The sequence below is a fragment of the Globicephala melas genome, chromosome 18, assembly GCF_963455315.2.
Source record: "Globicephala melas chromosome 18, mGloMel1.2, whole genome shotgun sequence".
Lineage (NCBI taxonomy): Eukaryota > Metazoa > Chordata > Mammalia > Artiodactyla > Delphinidae > Globicephala > Globicephala melas.
The window spans coordinates 66,759,322-66,783,100 of record NC_083331.1 but is presented as its reverse complement, the minus strand read 5'-3'; positions in this window follow the sequence as shown (position 1 = coordinate 66,783,100).

Below are 23,779 nucleotides of genomic sequence, written 5' to 3'. Positions count from 1 at the left end.
ATGAGGGACAGCTGGTCGCAAGGACGCCTGCATCTCCCAGCTTTACTTCCCTCTTCCCTCAATGTATCTAAGCTAAAGGCAATCAGTTCTCTCAACTCCCAAATTACCATCACCTCTGGGGGGAAAATCTTTTTGATGAACTGGACGTTAGCAGCTTCTTTATCCTCCTGCATGGGATCAAGCCTGGTTAGATGCAACTCCTAATTCTTGAAAAGAAAGTGAATTCAATCTAAAGCCACACATTTTCCCTAAGCAGTGAGATGGTGCTTTTCCCAGGAAGAAGAGCCCTGTTCTTTAGCTCATCAGTAAAGGGGTTGAAGATGAACAAACATAGCAAGAAACTGGTACTTGATTGAATTATTCCTTTTTATCCTTTTCATACAGATTGAGACTACTAGTGAAAAGGAGGAAATAAAGGCATCTCATTTATGAAATAATTTCTATCCTTTAACAAATTAAAATCCCTATCATACATTCAAACATAACCTAAATAGGGCTTCCCTTGTGGCGCAGTGGTTGAGAGTCTGCCTGCCGATGCAGGGGACACGGGTTCATGCCCCGGTCCGGGAAGATCCCACATGCTGCAGAGCGGCTGGGCCCGTGAGCCATGGCCGCTGAGCCTGCGCGTCCGGAGCCTGTGCTCTGCAACGGGAGAGGCCACGACAGTGAGAGGCCCGCGTACCAAAAAAAATAAAATAAAATAAAAATAACCTAAATAAATGTGCAATGCCTCATCACAGAGCACCTCTAAATATTTCTGTTTTATCTCTGAATGAGGAGTAACCAAGAAAAATGGACCTAGATGACAGTAATCTGAAGTTAATTTTCTTACAGTTAGAAGTTTTGCAACACCAGGGAGAGAGAGAGAGAGAGAGAGAGAGAGGAGAGAGAGAGAGAGAGAGAGAGAGAGAGAGAGAGAGAGAGAGGATTTTCCTTTCCTAGAACTGCTTAAAATTAGAGTAGATTTGTGTATTATCAGTGGTATACCCACTGTGAGACTGAGAAATTCCACTCCTATGTATTTACCCAAGAAAAACAAAAACCTATGTGCACAAAAAGACTTGTACAAAAATGGTCATAGCAGCTTTATTCGTAAAACTAAAAAAACGGGGTCAGGAGACAAACACGCCCATCAACAGGAGAGTGAAAAACTAAGCAGTGGTATAATCATACACAATGGACTTACAACTCAACAAGAAAAAGAAATGGACTTCTGATAAATGCAAAACACGGATGAATCACAACAACATTTTGCTGAGTGCAAGGAACTTTACAGACAAAAAGGTACATATTGTACTTTTCTATTTGTATGAAGTTTTACGACAAAACCAAATACATGGAGAAAAAATCAGAATGGAGGTTGTCTTTGAAGTGCAGAGGGTGAGGACTGGAAGGGTACATGAGAGAGTTGTCTGGAGTTATGGGAATGTCACCTTGATAGAGGTTTGGGTCAGACAGATGAGTTTGTCAAAACTTAGGGAATATATACTTCAGATTTGTGCATTTCATCATATGTAAACATTATTGTTTACATATGATGTAAACATTAAACAAAATGTAACATTACATTTTAATGTAATGTTTAATGTCACATTAAACAAAAATAAATGAAACAAAACAAATATTGAACTCTACTTAATGATATACACGCTGAGGTAATTAGGGAAAAGCACTGATGTCACGTACCTTGAAATACATTTAAAAATAATGTCAATTAAAAGTGGGCAGAAGACCTAAATAGACATTTCTCCAAAGAAGACATACAGATGGCCAACAGGCACATGAAAAGATGCTCAACATTGCTAATTATTAGAGAAATGCAAATCAAAACTACAGTGAGGTCCCACCTCATGTGGGTCAGAAGGGCCATCATTAAAAAATCTACCAATAACAAATGCTGGAGAGGGTGTGGAGAAAAGGGAACCCTACCACATTGTTGGTGGGAATGTCAATTGGTAGCGCCACTATGGAAAACAGTATGGAGGTTCTCAAAAAACTAAAAATAGGGTTGCCATACGATCCTGAAATCCCACTCCTGGGCATATGTCCAGACAAAAGTCACCTCAAAAAGATACCTGCCCCTCTATGTCCATAGCAGCACTATTCACAATAGCCAAGACACGGAAACAACCTATATGTCCATAAACAGAGGAATGGATAAAGAAGATGTGGTACATATATACAATGGAATACTACTCAGCCATTAAAAGAATGAAATAATGCCATTTGCAGCAACATGGATGGACCTAGAGATTATCATACTAAGTGAAGTAAGTCAGAAAGAGAAAGACAAATACCATGTAATATCACTTATATGTGGAATCTAAAATATGACACAAATGAACTTATCTATAAAACAGAAACAGACTCACAGACATAGAGAACAGACTTGCGGTTGCCAAGGGGGAGGGGGAGTAGGGGAGGGATGGATTGGGAGTTCGGGATTAGCAGATGCAAACTATTATATATAGAATAGAAAACAATAAGGTCCCACTGTATAGCACAGGGAACTATATTCAATATCCTGTAATAAACCATAATGGAAAAGAATATAAAAAGTATATATGTACATATATGTGTATAACTGAATGACTTTGCTGTACAGCAGAAATTAACACAACACTAAACCAAATATACTTCAGTGAAATAAAATTTAAAAAATAAGGCTGATTGATGAATGGCTGGAGGGTTAGATAGAAGGACAGATATCTGATGAAGGAGAATAAAATCTTAATAGTAGAAATTTGGTGGTGGGAAGCATGTTCACTGTAAAATTCCTTCAACCTTGCCATATGTTTGAAATTTTTATAATAAAATGATGAATTCCACTCCTAGGTATAAGCCAAGAGAAATGAAAACGTATGTCCACACAAAAACGTGTACACAAATGTTCACATGAGCATTATTGACGATGGCCAAAAAGTGGAAACAGCCCGAATGCTCATCGGATGATGAATGGATAAGTAAAAGGTGGTCAATCTGCACAGTATTATTTGACAATAAAAAGAAATGAAATACTGATACAGGCTACAACATGGATGCACCTTCAAAACATTATGCTAAATGAAAGAAGCCAGTCACAAAAGACTAAATATTATATGATTCCATTCATATGAAAGGTCCAGAGGAAACAATTATATAGAGACAGAAAGTAGAGGTAGCCTTGGGCTGTGGGGATTAGAGGGAAATAGGGGATGATTGTTAATGGGTGTGGGATTTCTTTTTAGGGTAATAAAACTTTTTAAATTGTGGAGTTGACTGTGAAACTTGGTGAATATATTAAAAGCCACTGCATTGTACACTTTAAATGAGTGAATTGTATGGTATAAGAAGCCTTCCGGAAGAAGGTACACTAAGCTAGGACCCAAAGTGTAACAGGGAAGAAAAAATCTGACTCCATGTTAGATCTGTTTCTTTTCCTTTAACCCTTGTGCCTTGTTGTCTGTACTTAATCATGCTGGCTCTGCACTTTTGTAAAAGAATGTTGCCTATAGCCTGAAATATACAGGATAGCCTATTCTCAAGGCTCTGATCTTTAAGAGTATAACACTTTTCCATTCATACAGAGATGAAAAGTTGCAGAACAGTGAATAACATTTCTTTTGTTGTAGGTTTACAGGAACATTGTGACCTGACCTACATGGACAGTTGGGAGAAAAAAGGATTCCGACACCAAGAAGTTTGTAACAACTAACCATGCCCTTCCCTCACCTTGCCTTTAAAAATGCTTTGCTAAAACCCTTCAGAGAGTTTGGGGATTTCTGGGCACAAGCCACCCATCTCCTTGCATGGCCCTGCAATAAACCTTCTCTGCTCCAAACTTCAACGTTTCAGTTTGTTTGCCCTCACTGTGTGTTGGGCACACAAATTTGCATTGGGTAACAGAAGGGGTAGGAAACAGGTAGCAGGCTTGGTGGGTAGTGGAAAAGCAGGGTGTACTCCAAAACTACTCTCTTCAATCCTCTACTCAAATATTTGTAGAATTAATTACACCTTGTAGGATCTCAAACCTTGTTGTCAAGTGTCTCTGAGAATGTTTGAGTTTAAGGACATGCCTCTTTTCTGTCTCAGTGGAGCTTTTCTGGTATTTTTAATACAAAACAATTGTTATTACCTACTTAATTTTTTTTTAATTGCCTCCTAACTGCATTTGATGGTATATTCAGGTAAAATTTGTCCTTAGAGCTATCTGTTCTAAGACTGAAAGATAACCTACCTTGAATGAGATTTGGGGGGGAGGGAGCTATTATGAGATACAATTAAAATCCTTTTATTTGCCTTTTCTTTTACCTAAACCCTGGGAAAATTGGGTCCAAGCTACATTGATTGATGGACCTTAGAATGATAAGAGTTCATCTGGTTACTTAGTTTGGTCATTTTGTGTGAATTCAATCTTATAGCATTTTCATTATGGGTAAACTGAGTCTTCTGTATGGTCCTAAACCACAATGAATTACAAAGGGTTGATTTGGGAATAACACAATTCATTGTCAATCAACCCACAAAGCTCTACAATGTAACCCAGGAGAGTATGTTGGAAGGAGGAGAGACAGATGCTTTCATAGCAAAATAAAGCCAGAGTATTTGCAGCAAAACTGGAATCAAAGTTATGTTAATACAAAGAATGTGTATTACTCTAGTGGACCAGATGGAGGGGAGGAGAGGAGAGTCTGTGAGGAAAATGATCCCGCAGGGGGAAGGGGGGTTGGTTTTAGATGACTAGGAGAAACTAGGTAAAGCCTGGCATAGAAGTACCTCCATTTCCCAGCTTCTTCCCCAACCACCCCCCATCCTCAGGAGCAATCCCACCTTTCCCTCTGACTGGGAGGGCCAAAAGATACTAGACCCAAACCCACTTCTTCAACCTTGTGGTCTTTGTAATTGGGCCGAAGGTAAAAGCTATTGATTAACGTCTTCTGAGACTTCAAAATATGTAGGACGTGAGGAAGACCTAAGGGGGCTGGAATTTCAGTTTTCATTGAGAAGGTGGCAGGACCTGCGTAGAGAGGCAGGTGTATGAGAGAAGGAGGGGCTCAAAGGAGAGGGCTGAAGGAAATGAGAAAAAGGGGAAGTTTTAGGAAACGAAAGTGTTTCAAGAGGAGGTGCAGGGGACATACATGTGGGACCACATGCCAGGCAGCCTGGACAGGGAGCCCCAGCCTCTCATAGGATGGAGGTAGCCAGACCAGATGCCCAGTGCCCAATTCCACCTGCATGTCCGTCTAAATCCCAATCCACAGTATAGTTTTGGATCAACTGTTTGAACTTTAGAACAAAAAGGGACTTAAACTTTCCTCAGAATCCAGTGAATCCCCTTCAGATAAGGCAGGTGAGGTGATGTCTGGACAGTGAGGAGAGTGTCTACCAGCTGACGAGGGCTTGGCTGAAGAGAAATCTTTTATTTTATTAGCTATTTTATTAGTTTCCTGCTGTTGCTGCTACAACAAATCAGTGTAAACCTACTAGCTTAAAACAACACAGTTTGTTACCTTACAGCTCTGGAGGTTGAAGTCCTAAAGGCAAAGCTGGAGGCATTACACTTATTTCAAACTATACTACTAAACTATCATAATCAAAACTGTATGGTACTGGCATAAAAACAGACACATAGACCAATGGAACAGAATTGAGTGCCCAGAAATAAACCCACGCATATAAAGTCAACTGATCTTTGACAATAGAGCCAAGAATACTCAATGGGGAAAGGATAGTCTCTTCAACAAATGGTGCTGGGGAAACTGATAACCACATCAAAAGAATGAAATTGGACCTTGATCTTACACCACTCACAAAAATTAACTTGAAATGAATTAAAGAATTAAATGTAATACCTGAGACCATAAAACTCCTAAAAGAAGATATAGAGGAAAATGTCCTTGACATCAGTCTTGGCAACAATTCTTTTGTATATGGCAACAAAGCAAAAATTAATAATCAGACTACATCAAACTACAAGTCTTCTGCACAGTTGAAGAAACAATCAACAAGTGAAAAGGCAGCATACAGAATGGGAGAAAATATTTGTAAACCATGTATTTGAAAAGGGGTTAATATTCAAGATACATAGGAATTCGTATAATTCAATAACAAAAAACAAATAACTGATTAAAAATGGGCAAAAGGTCTGAATAGACATTTTTCCAAAGAAGATATACTAATGGTCAACAGGTGTATGAAAGATGCTCAACAACACTAATCATCAGGAAAATGCCAAAACAAAGCCACAATGAGATATTTCACACCTGTTAGGATAGCTATTCTCAAAAAGACAAGAGTTAGGGGCTTCCCTGGTGGCGCAGTGGTTGAGGGTCTGCCTGCCGATGCAGGGGACGCGGGTTCGTGCCCCCGTCCGGGAGGATCCCACATGCCGCGGAGCGGCTGGGCCCGTGGGCCGTGGCCGCTGAGCCTGCGCGTCCGGAGCTTGTGCTCCGCAACGGGAGGGGCCACAGCAGTGAGAGGCCCGCGTACCGCAAAAAAAATAAAATAAAAAAAAGACGAGTTAACAAGCATTAGTGTGGATGTGGAGAAAAGAAACCCTTGTACGCTGTTGGTGGGAATATAAATTGGTACAGCCACTATGGAAAACAGTATGGAGGTTCCTCAAGAAATTAAAAATAGGGCTTCCCTGGTGGCACAGTGGTTGGGAGTCCACCTGCTGATTCAGGGGACACGGGTTCGTGCCCCGGTCTGGGAAGATCCCACATGCCACGGAGCGGCTGGGCCCATGAACCATGGCCGTTGAGCCTGCACGTCTGGAGCCTGTGCTCCGCAACGGGAGAGGTCACAACAGTGAGAGGCCTGCGTGCCGCAAATACAAAAAAAAAAAAAGAAAAGAAAAGAAAAAAGAAATTAAAAATAGAACTACCATATGATCTAGAAATTCCACTTATGGGTATTAATCAGAAGGAAATGAAATCAGTATCTTGAAGAGAAACACCATGTTTGCTGCAGCATTACTCATAATGGCCAAATATGGAAATAACCTAAGTGTCTGTCAAGGGATGAAGTAATAATGAAAATGTGAAATACACACACACACACACACACAGAAATACCATTCAGCTTTAAAAAAGAAGAAAATTCTGCCATTTTTGACAACATTATAAGTGAAATAGGCCAGACACAGAGAAACATGATCTCACTTATATGTAGAATCTAAAAAAGTCAAACTCATAGAAGCAGAAAGTAGAATGGTGGTTGCCAGGGGCTATGGGGATGAGATGTTAGTCAAAGGATACAGACTTTCAGTTATAAGATGAATAAGTTCTGGTGATCTAATGTACAGCATGGTGACTATAGTTAATAATACTGGCTTGTATGCTTGAAATTTGCTAAGATAGTAGATCTTGTGTGCTCAGCACACACACACACATACACAAAGTAACTATGTGAGGTGATGGATGTGTTAATTGTGGTAATCATTTCAAAATGTATATGTATACTAAATCATCACGTTGTACACCCTAAATATATACAATTTTTATTTGTCAATTATACCTCAATAAGGCAGAAAAAAAAGTGGTCAGCAAGGCTGCCCTCCTCTGAAGGCTCTAGAGGAGGATTGTTTCCTGCTTTTTCAGCCTCTGGAGGATGCCTGCATCCCTTGGAGCATGGCCCAGCATCCGTCTTACCTCCGCTTCCCCCAACACATCTCCTCCTCTCACTCTGACTTTCCTGCCTTCCTCTTACGAGGACACTTGTGATTACACTGGGCCCAGCCGGACAATCCAGGATAATCTCCCCATTGCAAGACCTTTAAATTAATCACATCTGCAAAGTCCCTTTTACCACGCCATATAACATAATCACAGGTTCTAGAGATGAGGACGTGGACATCATTGTGGGGCCATTACTGTGTCTACCACACCCATCATCTCCTCAGCTTTCCCTCCAGAGGAGAGCTAGAGACAGAAAAATATCAATTTATCAATAGTCAATTGTGGGATATTTATTGAGCAACTACTATGTGCCAGGTATTGTTTCAAGCACTAGGAATAGAGAATAGTACAGACAAAAATTCTTTACCTCAAGGAGCTTATATTTCAGTGTTGGGGAAGGCAGAATACACATAATATATAAGCAAATTCTGAAATGATAAAAAAAAATCCTCGGAGGATTAACAATAATACAGAGAGTAGGAAGTGAGTGTGTTTGGAGGCTGAGATTTTGCATAAGGGTGGTTGGGAAGGCCTATGAGAAGCGGCAATTCCAGAAAAGACCAGAAGACAGTGAAGGAGAAAAACAAGAAATATCCATTTATGTGAAACATAAGATGTATCCATATGGATTTGGGGGTCGGGGGGAAGCAGTCTAGGCAGAGAGAGGAGTCACTGAAAGTGCCTAGTGTGTCTGCAGAAGAGCAGGAGGCTAGCATGTCTGGGGCAGAGGGAGCAGGGCTGGACTCACAGGAGTTGGAGACAAAGGTGAAGGAAGCAGAACAAGAGAGAATGATGCAAACTTGGCTTTCACTCAGAGTGAGGTGGGAAACAATTGGGGAATTTTAAGTAGAGGAGGTACACCATCGGACTTGTACATGATCTCTCTGATTACTGTGTCATGAGTTGACAACAGGGGTGAAAGCAGGTGTCCAGGTGAGTGATGATGGGTGGTGTGGCCCAAGGGGTAATGGTGGAGGTGATGGGAAATGGTCAGAGTCTGGACATCTTGTGAAGGCAGAGCCAAGACAAGCCACTGACAGACCAGAAGTGGGGTGTGAGGGGGACAAGGAGGGGACAAGGATGACTCCAGGTTTCTGGCAACTGGGAGAGTGGAGCTGCCATTTATTGAGCTGGAGATGACTGGGGGAAGGAGCAGGTTTGGGGGACAGATCTGTTCAGTGTTGAGCATGCTGAGTTTACGTTGTCCATTCAGTATCCAAGAGGAGATGTCAGGAGGCAGGAGGACAGAGAGTCTCAGGGGAGAGGTCCAGACAAGAGTTAAAAATTTAGAAGTTGTGGACTTCCCTGGTGGTACAGTGGTTAAGAATCCGCATGTCAAGACGCAAGAGGGAAGAGATATGGAAACATATGTATATGTATAACTGATTCACTTTGTTATGGGGCAGAAACTAACACACCATTGTAAAGCAATTATACCCCAATAAAGATATTAAAAAAAAAAAAAGAATCCACCTGTCAATGCAGGGGACATGGGTTCAAGCCCTGGTCCGGGAAGATTCCACCTGCCACGGAGCTACTAACCCCATGCGCTACAACTACTGAGCCTGTGCTCTAGAGCCCTCAAGCCACAACTACTGACCCCACGTGCCACAACTACTGAAGCCCATGTGCCTAGAGCCCATGCTCTGCAACAAGAGAAGCCGCTGCAATGAGAAGCCCACGCACCGCAATGAAGAGTAGCCCCTGCTCACCGTGCAGCAATGAAGACCAAATGCAGCCAAAAATAAATTAATTAATTTTTAAAAAATTAGAAGTTGTTACGGGCTAAATGTTTGTCCAAGACTCATATTTTGAAACCCCAATCCCCAATCCAATGTTATGGTATTTGAACATGGGGCCTTTGGGAGGTGATTAGAGGTACATGATGTAATAGGGGTGGGGCCCCCATGATGGGATTAGTGCCAGAAGAAAAAGAAGAAGAAGGAGAAGGAGGAGGAGAAGAAAGAGAGAGAGAGAGAAAATGAGAGTGACTGATCTCCTTCTCTCCATGCACAGGCAGGAAGGCAAGGCCATGTGAGGACACAGCAAGAAGGTGGCCATCTATAGGCCAGGAAGAGAGCCCTGAGCAGGAACTGAATGGGCAGCACTTTGGTCTTGGACTTCCAGTTTCCAGAAGAGTGAGAAAATAAATTTCTATTGTTTAAGCCCCCAGTCTATGTTACTTTGTTATGGCAGCCTGAGCAGACTCAGATGTAAGTTAAAAGCATCTAGATCACACTTAAATCCAAAGAACAGAGGAGGTCACCAAGAGGGTGAGTAAAATTAGACATCCAAGGACTAAGACTCAGGGATCCCATGGCTAGAGGTCAGGAAAACAGGGAGTGGGTCTCGCTAACTGTCATGCTACTAAATCATCTACGGTCGGTAGTATCTTTGCCATACAGAAAGAATATTGTGACAGTCACTTTTGTAAACCCCATATTGCAATGTTTATTTGTTTCTGATTTGATTCTAACTTAAGTGTCCTCAAATATGAGAGTAACCTTTGTGTACTGGTTTCCTGGGGCTGCTGTAACAAAGCACCACAGACTGGGTGTCTTGAGCAACAGAAAGTTTCTCACAGTTCTGGAGGCTAGAAGTCCTCAGATTCACGACGCCGGCAGGGTTGGTTTCTTCTGAGGCCTCTTTCCTTGGCTTGCAGATGGCCATTTTCTCTGTTCTTCACATCATCTTCCCTTGGTGTGTGTCTGTGTTCAGATCTCTTCTTAGAAGGATACCAGTGTTATTTGATTAGGGCCCATCCTAATGACTCCATTTTAACTTAATCACCTCTTTAAAACCTGTCTCCAGATACAGTTGCATTCTGAGATGCTGGGTTTAGAACTTCAACATATAAATATTAGGGGGACACAACCCAGCCTTTAACACTGTTTCAAGAAGTCTATGAGTTTTCCTTTAGTCTTTGTGTTCATATAACTTCCCACCTCATCCATGACTGAGACTGAGTCATCTCAGATCCCTCAGTGTCCATTGCCTAGTGAAGACACCCTGTCTTCTGGGAACACTACAGGGTCACACTCTAATTGAATGACCACTGACTTGGCTTGTAAGTTCTTGAGCATAGCGTTCAAAGATCAGGGGGCACCCAGGGGGCTGAGATGGCTTGACAAGTATCAGAAGAGGGTATGATCTGCAGGTGTCACCTCCTGGCCTTTCCTTAGTGCCACAGAAGCAAAACCCTGCCACAGGACTTCTTGGTTGTCATTGTTTTCATGTCTCTGCCTCTGCAAGGGAGAGCCACACAAGGTGATAAGGCAAAGTCAGTGTAGACGTACTAGTCTAGCCACAAGGACCCTTGAGGTGGGGTGGGGAGGGGGGAGTTTTAGAAGTGTTTTGGGCACATTTCTTGGCCCCTCGATCTCATCACCTCTTTGTTAGCAAAGAAAGACAATAACCATTGTCCTTTATGTACCTCAAATGATTTTCTTTTCCAAAGCAGAATAGTTGGGGCCCAGTTTGCAGAGCACAGAGCAATCAAGGCACTGAAACAGAGAATAGGGGCCCAGGAAACGGAGACTCTGCTGTGTGCTGAATACTACACGTAGGGCACACAAAACAGTCAAGGAGAATGACAGGCGAAAAAAATGCAAATTACAGAGTAAGTGGTAGAAAAACAAAATAAAACAAAACCCGGAATCTGACTTCAACCTAATAATCCTTACTGGAAGAAAGGGGGAAAAAAACCTCTGTACAGAGATAGACATGGTAAAATTTGGAGAATTTCTAAGATAGGTACTCTCTGATATACTGCAATTTGAACTTTTGATATTTAAAAGGAAGAATAGAAGTATTTGAAAGAAACATACGTACATGAAAACCAGTAGTTCTGGAAGAGCAGATCAGAACATGAATATTATTTTGTCTTTTTAAAAATACTTTTTATATTATATTAAAAAATCTTAGAATAACATATAAAATAAAATGGGAATATATGAGAAGTACTTCAAGGTATTTATAAAAAAGATATTATATGAAAGCCTTGCTACTATTGCTATGAATCAACATTCTTAGAAGTTTTAGTTTCAGTAGACCTTAGAATTTATGCTGTCCAACTTTCCCATCACTAGCCAGAATTTCTCTTATATTTATGTGCTATCTTGGCTCTGTTACCTACTGGCAATGTAAACTTGGACACCTAACTTCATTTTTCATAGCCCTTGTTTCTGCATTTGTGGAGATGAAAGTTGCTTCTTCATATGGCTTTTGGGAGGGATAAATAGAATCATACAACTAAAGCACTTATGTAAATGAAACATCCTTCTTTAAAAATACAGGAAAGACAAAACCCAAACATCCAAGGGAAGTGCTGGGAAGTAGCGGTTGACCTAGTCAGTAATCTCTGTCTCCCTAACTTTCCCTTTCCCTTGGAATTTCCTCATTTCACTGATGTAACCAGTTTTGCTCTGGTCCCTAGGGCCACCCTAGTGCATGCAGCTCCTCACCCGTCCTCCACTGGTCCCGTGCAGTGGACATCTGCTAGATGATTTGACCATCAGTCCCACCTGCTGCATAGATGTAATCCTAAACACACACCCACGCAGCCTTTGATGGGGCCTGAGATGGCCACCCAATCCAAGATGGCCCATGAGTCCCTTCCCTGAGAATGTGGAACAGGGATGAAGAGAAACTCTTGAGTCTCTGTCTGTATCTCTACTGCTGTATCACATGAACTTGGAAATTGTTGTTGACAACTGTTTTCTATCATATGAACCGGGAAACAGACACATTTAGGTTGCAGTGTGAAAAAAGAGAGACACAGGTATTCACAGGGGGCAGAGGCAAGAGAGAGAAAGGTGTATTGGTTTCTTGAGGCTGCCATAGCACAGCGTCTTAGACTGGGACAGCTTAACACAGTAGATATTTGTTCTCTCACAGCTCTGGAGGCTAGAAGCTCAAAGTCAAGGTGTTGGCAGAGCCATGCTCCCTCTGACAGCTCTAGGGAGGGTCCGTGCCATGTCTTTCTCTTCGCTCCTCATGTCTGCTGGCAATTCTTGGTGTCCCTTGATGCGTATCACTCCTGTCGCTGCCTCCATCTTTTCATGGCATTCTTCGCTCTGGGTCTGTTTGTCTCTTCTCCTCTTCTGATGAGGACACCAGTCATATTAGATTAGGGCCCACCCTATTCTGGTACAACCTCATCTTAAGTTGATGACATCTGGAAAGACCCTATTTCCAAATAAGGTCACCTTCACAGGTACCAGGGGTTAGGACTTCAACATGTCTTTTGCAGGGGCCACAGTTCAACCCAAAACAGAAAGAGTTTTTGGATTCTCTACTGCCCGCCAAGCCCTGGTTCCATCTCCAAGGCCCGGCTATATCCTGTCCTTTCATTCCTAGTGGTACCCCAGTAAGAAAGTCCATTGTTACATGAGCTGGTCAGAACTAATTTGTTTACTTATTGTCAAAAGAGTTCTAATTAACACACTAGGCATGGTCCAATCCCTGCTATTGTTTCCTCTTTTCACTTTAGAGACACACTGCAGCTTTAAAATTTTTTTGCTAAATGTCAAAGGGGTAGAGAAGGAATGACTGTGGAAGTGATGCAACTAACAAAATGCAGATTTCTGGCCCAATTACTATCTGCTTGTACCCGGTTTACATGCCTGTTCTGCACCTGATATCTAAAGGTAGCACTTCCTAAACCATATTATACAAAAATGATGTTCATGAAAAAATTCATACCGAAGGTAGTTAGACTTTAAAATTTACTTTTATAAAAGGTTATAGATGAGGAAACTGAAGACCTAGAGAGATGATCGACTTGCCTGAGAGGCCCACAACCAAACCCAGCCAACCTGGGACTAGAAACACCTTCTCTCTTCATGATTTATTTCTGACAATCACACTCGATGTTAAGACGAAACACTGATGGATTATTTTAGAATATCTATTGATGAAACTGTCTGAGAGCCTCCTATGTACCAGGCACTAAACTAAATGTTCCAGAGACAGAACCCACCACTAGCGCCTGACAAAGTACATAAATTAAAATCATTACTATCTTTAGAAAAGCAGAAAGCAGACTGTAATTCAATCAAGGTCCCACACAGCAAGCTCTACAACAAGAAACCAGCAAGATCCTTACTCTCTAATTCCAGGTTTCTAAGTGTTTTCAACCAGATCCTATTTCCACTGCACATGCAAATTTCATCATTGTTCCCCCATTTGTTCTAATCTGTGTTTCTGAAATAAACATTTTAGTTAAAAAAAAATTATGCAACAAATGGCATGAAAAAGAAATAAAGGGGGACTGTTTTAGATTTAAAAAGACTTAAGGGACAGAACAAAAGAACATGTGTGGAATTTGCTTGGATTCTGAATCCAGCAAGGCAAATGTAGAAAAACATTTTGAGACAACCAACGAATTTTTATTATGGTCTGAGCATTATGATTCCAAGAATTACTGTTAATTTCGTTAGGTGTGATAAACGGCCTTGTGGTTATGTAAGAAAATGTCCATAATTTTTAGAGATACATTATAAAGTATGTAGGAAGAAAATGACATGAAATCTGAAATGTGCTTTAAAATAGTACAGTAAAGGGGAAAAGCAGCTAGCCACTATGGCAAAACTTGATGATAACTTAATCTAGGTTTTTTTTTATGGGAATTTATTCTACGACTCTTTCTTTTGAATTTTTCATGGTAAATTTAGAAAATCCATCTAAGTAAATTACCTATAGCAGTTAGCACATGATAACCTGTCTTTACCGTATAATAACAGAAACTCAAACACCCATTTTGCATTAGACAATTTATCAGGTGAGTTCCTGGTTCTCTTGGACACAGCAGTATACTTTTAGTTCGATAAAAGCCTTTAAAGCAAATCCCAGACATCTTGTCATTTCACCCAAGCATCCTTTGAGGTGGTTCGCTCAAATCAGAAACGAAATGAAAAATCACTGCTTTATGGAGCTTCCACTCTGGTGTGGGCAGCTGGGGATGGACAGCAAGTCAGGAAACTAATAAATATAAATATATCAGGTGGTAAGTGTTAACAAGAACAACAAAGCAGGATGAGGGAACAGAGAATGACGGGACAGGTGCAGTGTTACATTGGGTGGTCAAGGATTGCTTTCCTGATGGGTGATATTGGGATGGAGGCTTGAAGGAGGTGAGGAAAAAGCTGGGGTGGGGGGAAGGTGCTCCAGAAAGAGGGAACAGCATGTGCTGGTGAGTTTGGAGACAGCAGTGGGGGCAGGGTGACAGGTGACGAGGTCAGAACGGTGCCTGGATCAGATGACGTAGGGTTGCACCAGGGGTCCCCAAGGCCACCCCCAGGCTCAGTGATTCATGGGAGGACTCATAGGCTCGGCAGATACTCATACTCGTGGCTGTGATTTATTCCAGCAAAAGGATCCATGGCAAGGTCAGGAAAGACAAAAGTTGCGTGGGGTGAAGCCTGGGAAACCAGATGCAACTTCCAGAGTACTCTCACGGCGGGGCCACATGGGACAGGCTGATCTCCCCTAGCTCCGTGTTGTGACAATGAGCGTGAACTCTTGTCCACCAGGGAAACTCACTATAGACTCAGTGCGGGGAGGACAAGCCACATGGTACCCTCTGCCTAGCAGGTACCCACATCCCAGACTCCCAGTGGGAAAGCGGATGTTCAGCATAAACCATACTGTTTGTACCAACAGTTTAGGGACAGTGAGTCACTCATACCAGTTCATGGTGGGAACCCTGCTGAAATCCAAGTTGCCAGGTGCCAGCCGAGGGCTGACCTTGCAAGCACGGACCTGTCTCAGGGTAGCGGTCAGGCTGACAGTGCTGACTCTTCCCTGCATAAGGGCCTTGTAGGCAGTGGGAAGGATTTCAGAGCGTGGGAAGGAGAGGATGGAAGTGGAGGATGGGGGATGCCAGGGTCCTCCTTTAGTCCCCATCCAGGGGTCATAGAAACATTAGGGATGACAGAGACCCCCGAGAATGTCAATGCCAGTGTCATGCTTCCCTGGGCACAGCCCGCCCCAGGAAGTGGCCGCTGAGTCAAGACCTTCCATTGATGTATAGAATCTAATCAGAACGGAAAGGAAAGCTTTTTCTAAGGCATGGGGCCAGAAAAAAGAACACATTGGAGCACCTGACCCTTAAAAGTCGGGGGCAGCATATCAGCCAGGGTTCTGCAGAGAAACGAAACCAGCTGGGCGTGTGTGTGCGTGTGCGTGTGTGTGTGTGTGTATAAAGAGATTCATTTCAAGTCATTGGCTCTTGTGATTGTGGGGCTGACAAGTCTGAGATTTGGAAGACAGGCCAGCAGGCTAGAAATTCTCCAGTTGGAGCTGATGCTGCAATCTTGAGGTGGAATTTCTTCTTCCTCACGGAAATCTTGATTTTGTTTTTAAGGCCTTCAACTGATGGGATGAGGCCCCCGCCCCCAGGTTATAGTGGGCTGGGGGTGATCTCCTTCACTTCACATCAGCTGATTATAGATCTTAACACATCTACAAAATGCTTTCACAGCAACCCCTAGGTCAGTGGCTAGTTGAATAGCTGGATACCATGTCAAGTTGACTCATGAAACTAACCATCGCAGAGGAGGCCAGCAGCCAGAGAAAGTAATCCAGAGGCGCTGATCTCCATGTGTACCCAGCAGGCTGTAAGCGGACTGTGGTACAACTAAGTGAAGTCAGGCTGGTCAGGGGCTAAGCCCATGAGTTCCTTTGACCGAGATCTTCTTTAGATGACTAGGGTTGAGAGAGTCAGGGACCCATGCTCTCCACATTACACCTGAGGTTGCCCGTCCCCATCTGGCTTCTGCTGCAGGCTATACCCTCCCAGAGAACAACCTCGGTTTGAGCTGAACCCCAGCCCCACATGGAAGAGCAGGGCTTTCCCCTTACATGCACACTTACATCTCAACCCCAGCCAGGTTAATTCAGAGCAAGTGACCCAAGTGTGGCAACTAGAAGTTTGTCCCTTCACAACTGAACACAGTTCTGGGCACATAGTGGCTGCTAATCAAATGCCCCTTCTCCCCCTTAATTCCAGATGAGATGACATTTAGACTGCCCTGGGTGCACTTCTCAATGCTCTGGTTTCTCTAGTTTGTCAGTACTTTTCTTAAATATGTGGCATTCAAAATCTGACATAATGTACCCTGTGTTATTAACAAAATTGGAAGAACTATTATTTTCTGAGATCAACTACCAGATGCCTATTAATTCAATTAAAGATGCAGTTGGGGACTTCCCTGGTGGGGCAGTGGCTAAGATTCCACCTGCCAATGCAGGGGACACGGGTTCGAGCCCTGGTCTGGGAAGATCCCATATGCCTCAGAGCAACTAAGCCCGTGTGCCACAACTACTGAGCCTGTGCTCTAGAGCCCGCAAGCCACAACTACTGGGCCCGCATGTCACACCTACTGAAGCCCGCGCGCCTAGAGCCTGTGCTCCGCAACAAGAGAAGCCACCACAGTGAGAAGCTGGCGCACTGCAACGAAGAGTAGCCCCTGCTCACCACAACTAGAGAAAGCCCACACGCACAGCAATGAAGACCCAATGCAGCCATAAATAAATGAGTAAATAAATAAATAAATTTATTTTTTAAAAAATGCAGTTGGGGTTTTTTAGCTCTGCATTTGTTCACACAGCAAATTTTTCTGAGCACCTACTATGTGCCAGGGGCTGTTCTAGATACTAGAGACACAGAGGTGAACAAGAGCTTACATTCTAACAGTGGAGACAGACGTTAAACAAGCACACTGGTAAGTATTTCAGGTCATTTCAGACAATAAGTGCTAGAGGACAAAACATTCTAATGTCATAGGGAGTGACTGAGAATGGGGAGCAGTGTTTTACAGGGTAGTCAGGGAGGACTTCCCTGAGGAGGTGACTTTTGGGCCTGGACCCGAGTGATGACAAGTTGCTACATGGAGAGCAAAGTATCACACTACTGATTCATTAACCCATCATCAAACAAAACAAAGCCAAACCTAGATTTGTTTACATGAATTATTAAACCTGATATTCCTAGGCTTTCTTCAGCAAGAGATTTATGCATTGTGCTTACGTAATAACCACATTTTCTAGTTTCTGTGTCTGATGCTTTGACAACTTGAGGCCTTGTAAACCCTGGAGGGACAGCCCCTCCAGGGCCAGCCAATTCCTGGAGATAGTACACTTTCCTGCCAGCACACCTTTCAAATGCAAACCAACCAATCCACCAACCACCTCCTCTACTGGGCTGTCACACTCCAGGGCCACTATTTCCCTGCCTTAAGCACCCCAGGGCCAGGTACCAGACATGTAGGGATGGCTCCTATACCCCAGAGCCCACTGGGATTATTTAAACTACCCAATCCTAAACAGCTTGCCTTGCCTTTGCCTTTCCCAAGAAAACCACAATAAAGGCTCTCATCCACATTTTTCCCCTCAACCCTCTGCCTCCTGATAGACCATGGTGCTTCCCAGCACGGCCCTTCATGGCCTGGTGTGGCATGCCTCCTGTCTCTAGGGGACTTCAAATACAATAAAAATTTCCGCCTTCATAACAGTCATTCCCATGTCTGCATGTCTTACCTAATTAAAACAAATCTTGGATACATTTTAGAACAGTTTACATTTGAACTACAATCCTGCAGCCTGTAAAACAAAAACCACATTCACAGAAAGACAGACAAGATGAAAAGGCAGAGGGCTATGTACCAGATGAAAGAACAAGATAAAACCCCAGAACGACAACTAAATGAAGTGGAGATAGGCAACCTTGCAGAAAAAGAATTCAGAATCATGATAGTGAAGATGATCCAGGACCTCGGAAAAACAATGGAGGCAAAGGTTGAGAAGATGCAAGAAATATTTAACAAAGATCTAGAAGAATTAAAGAACAAACAAACAGAGATGAACAATGCAATAACTGAAATGAAAAATACACTACAAGGGATTGATAGCAGAATAACTGAGGCAGAAGAACGGATAAGTGACCTGGAAGACAGAATGGTGGAATTCACTGCCACAGAACAGAATAAAGAAAAAAGAATGAAAAGAAATGAAGACAGCCTCAGAGACCTCTGGGACAACATTAAACACAACAACATTTGAATTACAGGGGTCCCAGAAGGAGAAGAGAGAGAGAAAGGACCCGAGAAAATATTTGAAGAGATTATAGTCAAATACTTCCCTAACATGGGAAAGGTAATAGCCACCCAAGTCCAGGAAGCACAGAGAGTCCCATACAGGATAAATCAAAGGAGAAACATGCTGAGAAACAGAGTAATCAAATTGGTAAACATTAAAGACAAAGAAAAATTATTGAAAGCAGCAAGGGAAAAACAACAAATAACATACAAGGGAACTCCCATAAGGTTAACAGCTGATTTCTCAGCAGAAACTCTACAAGCCAGAAGGGAGTGGCATGACATATTTAAAGTGATGAAAAGGAAGAACCTACAACCAAGATTACTGTACCCGGCAAGGATCTCATTCAGATTTGATGGAGAAATCAAAAGCTTTACAGACAAGCAAAAGCTAAGAGAATTCAGCACCACCAAACCAGCTTTACAACAAATGCTAAAGGAACTTCTCTAAGTGGGAAACACAAGAGAAGAAAAGGACCTATAAAAACAAACCCAAAACAATTAAGAAAATGGTAATAGGAACATACATATCGATAATTACCTTAAACGTGAATGGATTAAATGCTCCAACCAAAAGACACAGGCTTGCTGAATAGATACAAAAACAAGACCCATATATATGCTGCCTACAAGAGACCCACTTCAGACCTAGGGACACATACAGACTGAAAGTGAGGGAATGGAAAAAGATATTCTACCAAATGGAAATCAAAAGAAAGCTGGAGTAACAATACTCATATCAGACAAAATAGACTTTAAAATAAAGAAAGTTACAAGAGACAAGGAAGGACACTACATAATGATCTAGGGATCAATCGAAGAAGATATAACAATTATAAATATATATGCATCCAACATAGGAGCTCCTCAATACATAACGCAACTGCTAACAGCTCTAAAAGAGGAAATCGACAGTAACACAATAATACTGGGGGACTTTAACACCTCACTTACACCAATGAACAGATCATCCAAACAGAAAATTAATAAGGAAACAGAAGCTTTAAATGACACAATAGACCAGATAGATTTAATTGATATTTATAGGACATTCCATCCAGAAACAGCAGATTACACTTTCTTCTCAAGTATGCACGGAACATTCTCCAGGATTCCTCACATCTTGGGTCACAAATCAAGCCTCAGTAAATTTAAGAAAACTGAAATCATACCAAGCGTCTTTTCTGACAACAACGCTATGAGATTAGAAATCAATTACAGGGAAAAAAAAGTAAAAAACACAAACACATGGAGGCTAAACAATATGTCACTAAATAACCAAAGATCACTGAAGAAATCAAAGAGGAAATCAAACAATACCTAGAAACAAATGACAATGAAAACACGACGATCCAAAACCTATGGGATGCAGCAAAAGCAGTTCTAAGAGGGAAGTTTATAGCAATACAATCCTACCTCAAGAAACAACAAACATCTCAAATAAACAATCTAACCTTACACCTAAAAGAATTAGAGAAAGAAGAACAAAAAAACCCAAAGTTAGTAGAAGGAAAGAAATCATAAAGATCAGAGCAGAAATAAATGAAATAGAAACAAAGAAAACCATAGCAAAAATCAATAAAACTAAAAGCTTGTTCTTTGAGAAGATAAACAAAATTGATAAACCATTAGCCAGACTCATCAAGAAAAAGAAGGAGAGGACTCAAATCAATAAAATTAGAAATGAAAAAGGAGAAGTTACAACAGACACTGCAGAAATACAAAGCATCCTAAGAGACTACTACAAGCAACTCTATGCCAATAAAATGGACAACCTGGAAGAAATGGACAAATTCTTAGAAAGGTATAACCTTCCAAGACTGAACCTGGAAGAAATAGAAAATAGGCACAGACCATTCACAAGTAATGCAACTGAAACTGTGATTTTAAATCTTCCAACAAACAAAAGTCCAGGACCAGATGGCTTCACAGGTGAATTCTATCAAACATTTAGAGAAGAGCTAACACTCATCCTTCTCAAACTCTTCCCAAAAATTGCAGAGGAATGAACACCTCCAAACTCATTCGACGAGGCCACCATCACCCCGATACCAAAACCAGACAAAGATGCTACAAAAAAAGAGAATTACAGATCAATATCACTGATGAATATAGATGCAAAAATCCTCAACAAAATACTAGCAAACAGACTCCAAAAACACATTAAAAGGATCATACACTATGATCAAGTGGGATTTACCCCAGGAATGCAAGGATTCTTCAATATACGCAAATCAATCAATGTGATACACCATATTAACAAATTGAAGAATAAAAACCATATGATCATCTCAATAGATGCAGAAAAAGCTTCTGACAAAATTCAACACCCATTTATGATCAAAACTCTCCAGAAAGTGGGCATAGAGGGAACCTACCTCAACATAATAAAGGCCATATACGACAAATCCACAGCAAACATTCTCCATGGCAAAAAACTGAAAGCATTTCCTCTAGATCAGGAACGAGACAAGGATATCCACTCTCACCGCTATTATTCAACACAGTTTTGGAAGTCCTAGCTACAGCAATCAGAGAAGAAAAAGAAATTAAAGGAATACTAATTGGAAAAGAAGAAGTACAGCTGTCACTGTTTGCAGATGACATGATACTATACATAGAAAATCCTAAAGATGCCACCAGAAAACTACTAGAGCTAATCAATGAATTTGGTAAAGTTGCAGGATACACAATTAAGGCACAGAAATCTCTTGCATTCCTATACACTGTCAATGAAAGATCAGAAAGAGGAATTAAGGAAACAATCCCATTCACCATTGCAACAAAAAGAATAAAATACCTAGGAATAAACCTACCTAAGGAGGTAAAAGACCTGTACTCAGAAAACTATAAGACACTGATGAAAGAAATCAAAGATGACACAAACAGATGCAGAGATATACCATGTTCCTGGATTGGGAGAATCAATATTTTGAAAATGACTATACTATCCAAAGCAATCTACAGATTCAGTGCAATCCCTATCAAATTACCAATGGCATTTTTTACAGAACTAGAACAAAAAATCTTAAAATTTGTATGGAGACACAAAAGAATCCAAACAGCAAAAGCAGTCTTGAGGGGAAAAAATGGAGCTGGAGGAATCAGGTTCCCAGACTTCAGACTATACTACAAAGCTACAGTAATCAAGACAATATTGTACTGGCACAAAACAGAAATATAGATCAATGGAACAGGATAGAAAGTCCAGAGATAAACCCATGCACCTATGGTCAACTAATCTATGACAAAGGAGGCAAGGATATACAATGGAGAAAAGACAGCCTCTTCAATAAGTGGTGCTGGGAGAACTGGACAGCTACATGGAAAAGAGTGAAATTAGAACACTCCTTAACACCATACACAAAAATAAACTCAAAATGGATTAGAGACCTTAATGTAAGAGTGGACACTATAAAATTCTTAGAGGAAAACATAGGAGGAACCCCCTTTGACATAAATCACAGCAAGATCTTTTTTGATCCATCTCCTAGAGTAATGGAAATAAAAACAAAGATAAACATATGGGACCTAATGAAACTTAAAAGTTTTTCACAGCAAAGGAAACTACAAACAAGATGAAAGACAACCCTCGGAATGGGAGAAAATATTTGCAAACAAATCAGTGGATAAGCCATTAATCTCCAAAATATGCAAACAGCTCATGCAGCTCAATATTAAAAAAACAAGCAACCCAATCCAAAAATGGGCAGAAGACCTAAATAGACATTTCTCCAAAGAAGACATACAGATGGCCGAGAAGCACATGAAAAGCTGCTCAACATCACTAATTATTAGAGAAATGCAAATCAAAACTACAATGAGGTATCACCTCACACCAGTTAGAATGGGCATTATCAGAAAATCTACAAACAACAAATGCTGGAGAGAGTTTGGAGAAAAGGGAACCCTCTTGCACTGTTGGTGGGAATGTCAATTGATACAGCCACTGTGGAGAACAGTATGGAGATTCCTTAAAAAACTAAAAATAGAATTACCATATGACCCAGCAATCCCACTACTGGGCATATAGGCATATACCCAGAGAAAACCATAATTCAAAAAGAGTCATGTACCAAAATGTTCATCGCAGCACTATTTACAATAGCCAGGTCATGGAAGCAACCTAAATGCCCTAAATCGACAGACGAATGGATAAAGAAGATGTGGTACATATATACAATCGAATTACTCTGCCATAAAAAGGAACGAGATTGGGTCATTTGAAGAGATGTGGACGGATCTAGAGACCGTCATACAGGGTGAAGTCAGAGTGAAGTAAGTCCAAAAGAGAAAAACAAGTATTGTATATTAGCGCATATATGTGGAACCTAGAAAAATGGTACAGATGAACCGGTTTGCAGGGCAGAAATAGAGACACAGATGTAGAGAACAAATGTATGGACAGCAAGGGGGAAAAGCAGCAGGGGTGGTGATGGTGGGATGAATTGGGAGATTGGGATTGACATGTATACACTAATATGGATAAAATGGATAACTAATAAGAACGTGCTGTATAAAAAAATAAATAAAATTCAAAAAATATTAAGGAAGAAAGAGAAAACAGTTTACATTTATCTTCATTAAATTTCTTCCCGTCAGCCTTGGCCCAGTAGTCCAAGCTGTCACCATCATTGAGAACTCTTGGCTTGCTTTCTATCATTGTACGCATCCCTCCCATCTTTGTATCATCTGCAGAGTTGCTGAACGTCTCCTGCACATCCATGTTCACGGTCATCTCACATTACATCACCAGGAGGAGTCAGGGGTCACACCTTGTGACATTCCCCTAGAGACCCCCTAAGTTAATGCACTGCCATTATATAATCTAGGTGTAGGGTCAACTTATTTCAACTTCTCTAAAATCTCCATATTTATCCATCTATAACATACAAGCTGATGTTAATTGCCTGGGAAAATTAAGAACATTGGACTATAGCATCACCCGACTCTATCAACCTAGGGTCAACTTCAAAGAAAAAAAAAATGGGATGGATTTCCTATGACTTATACTTAGTTGATCCA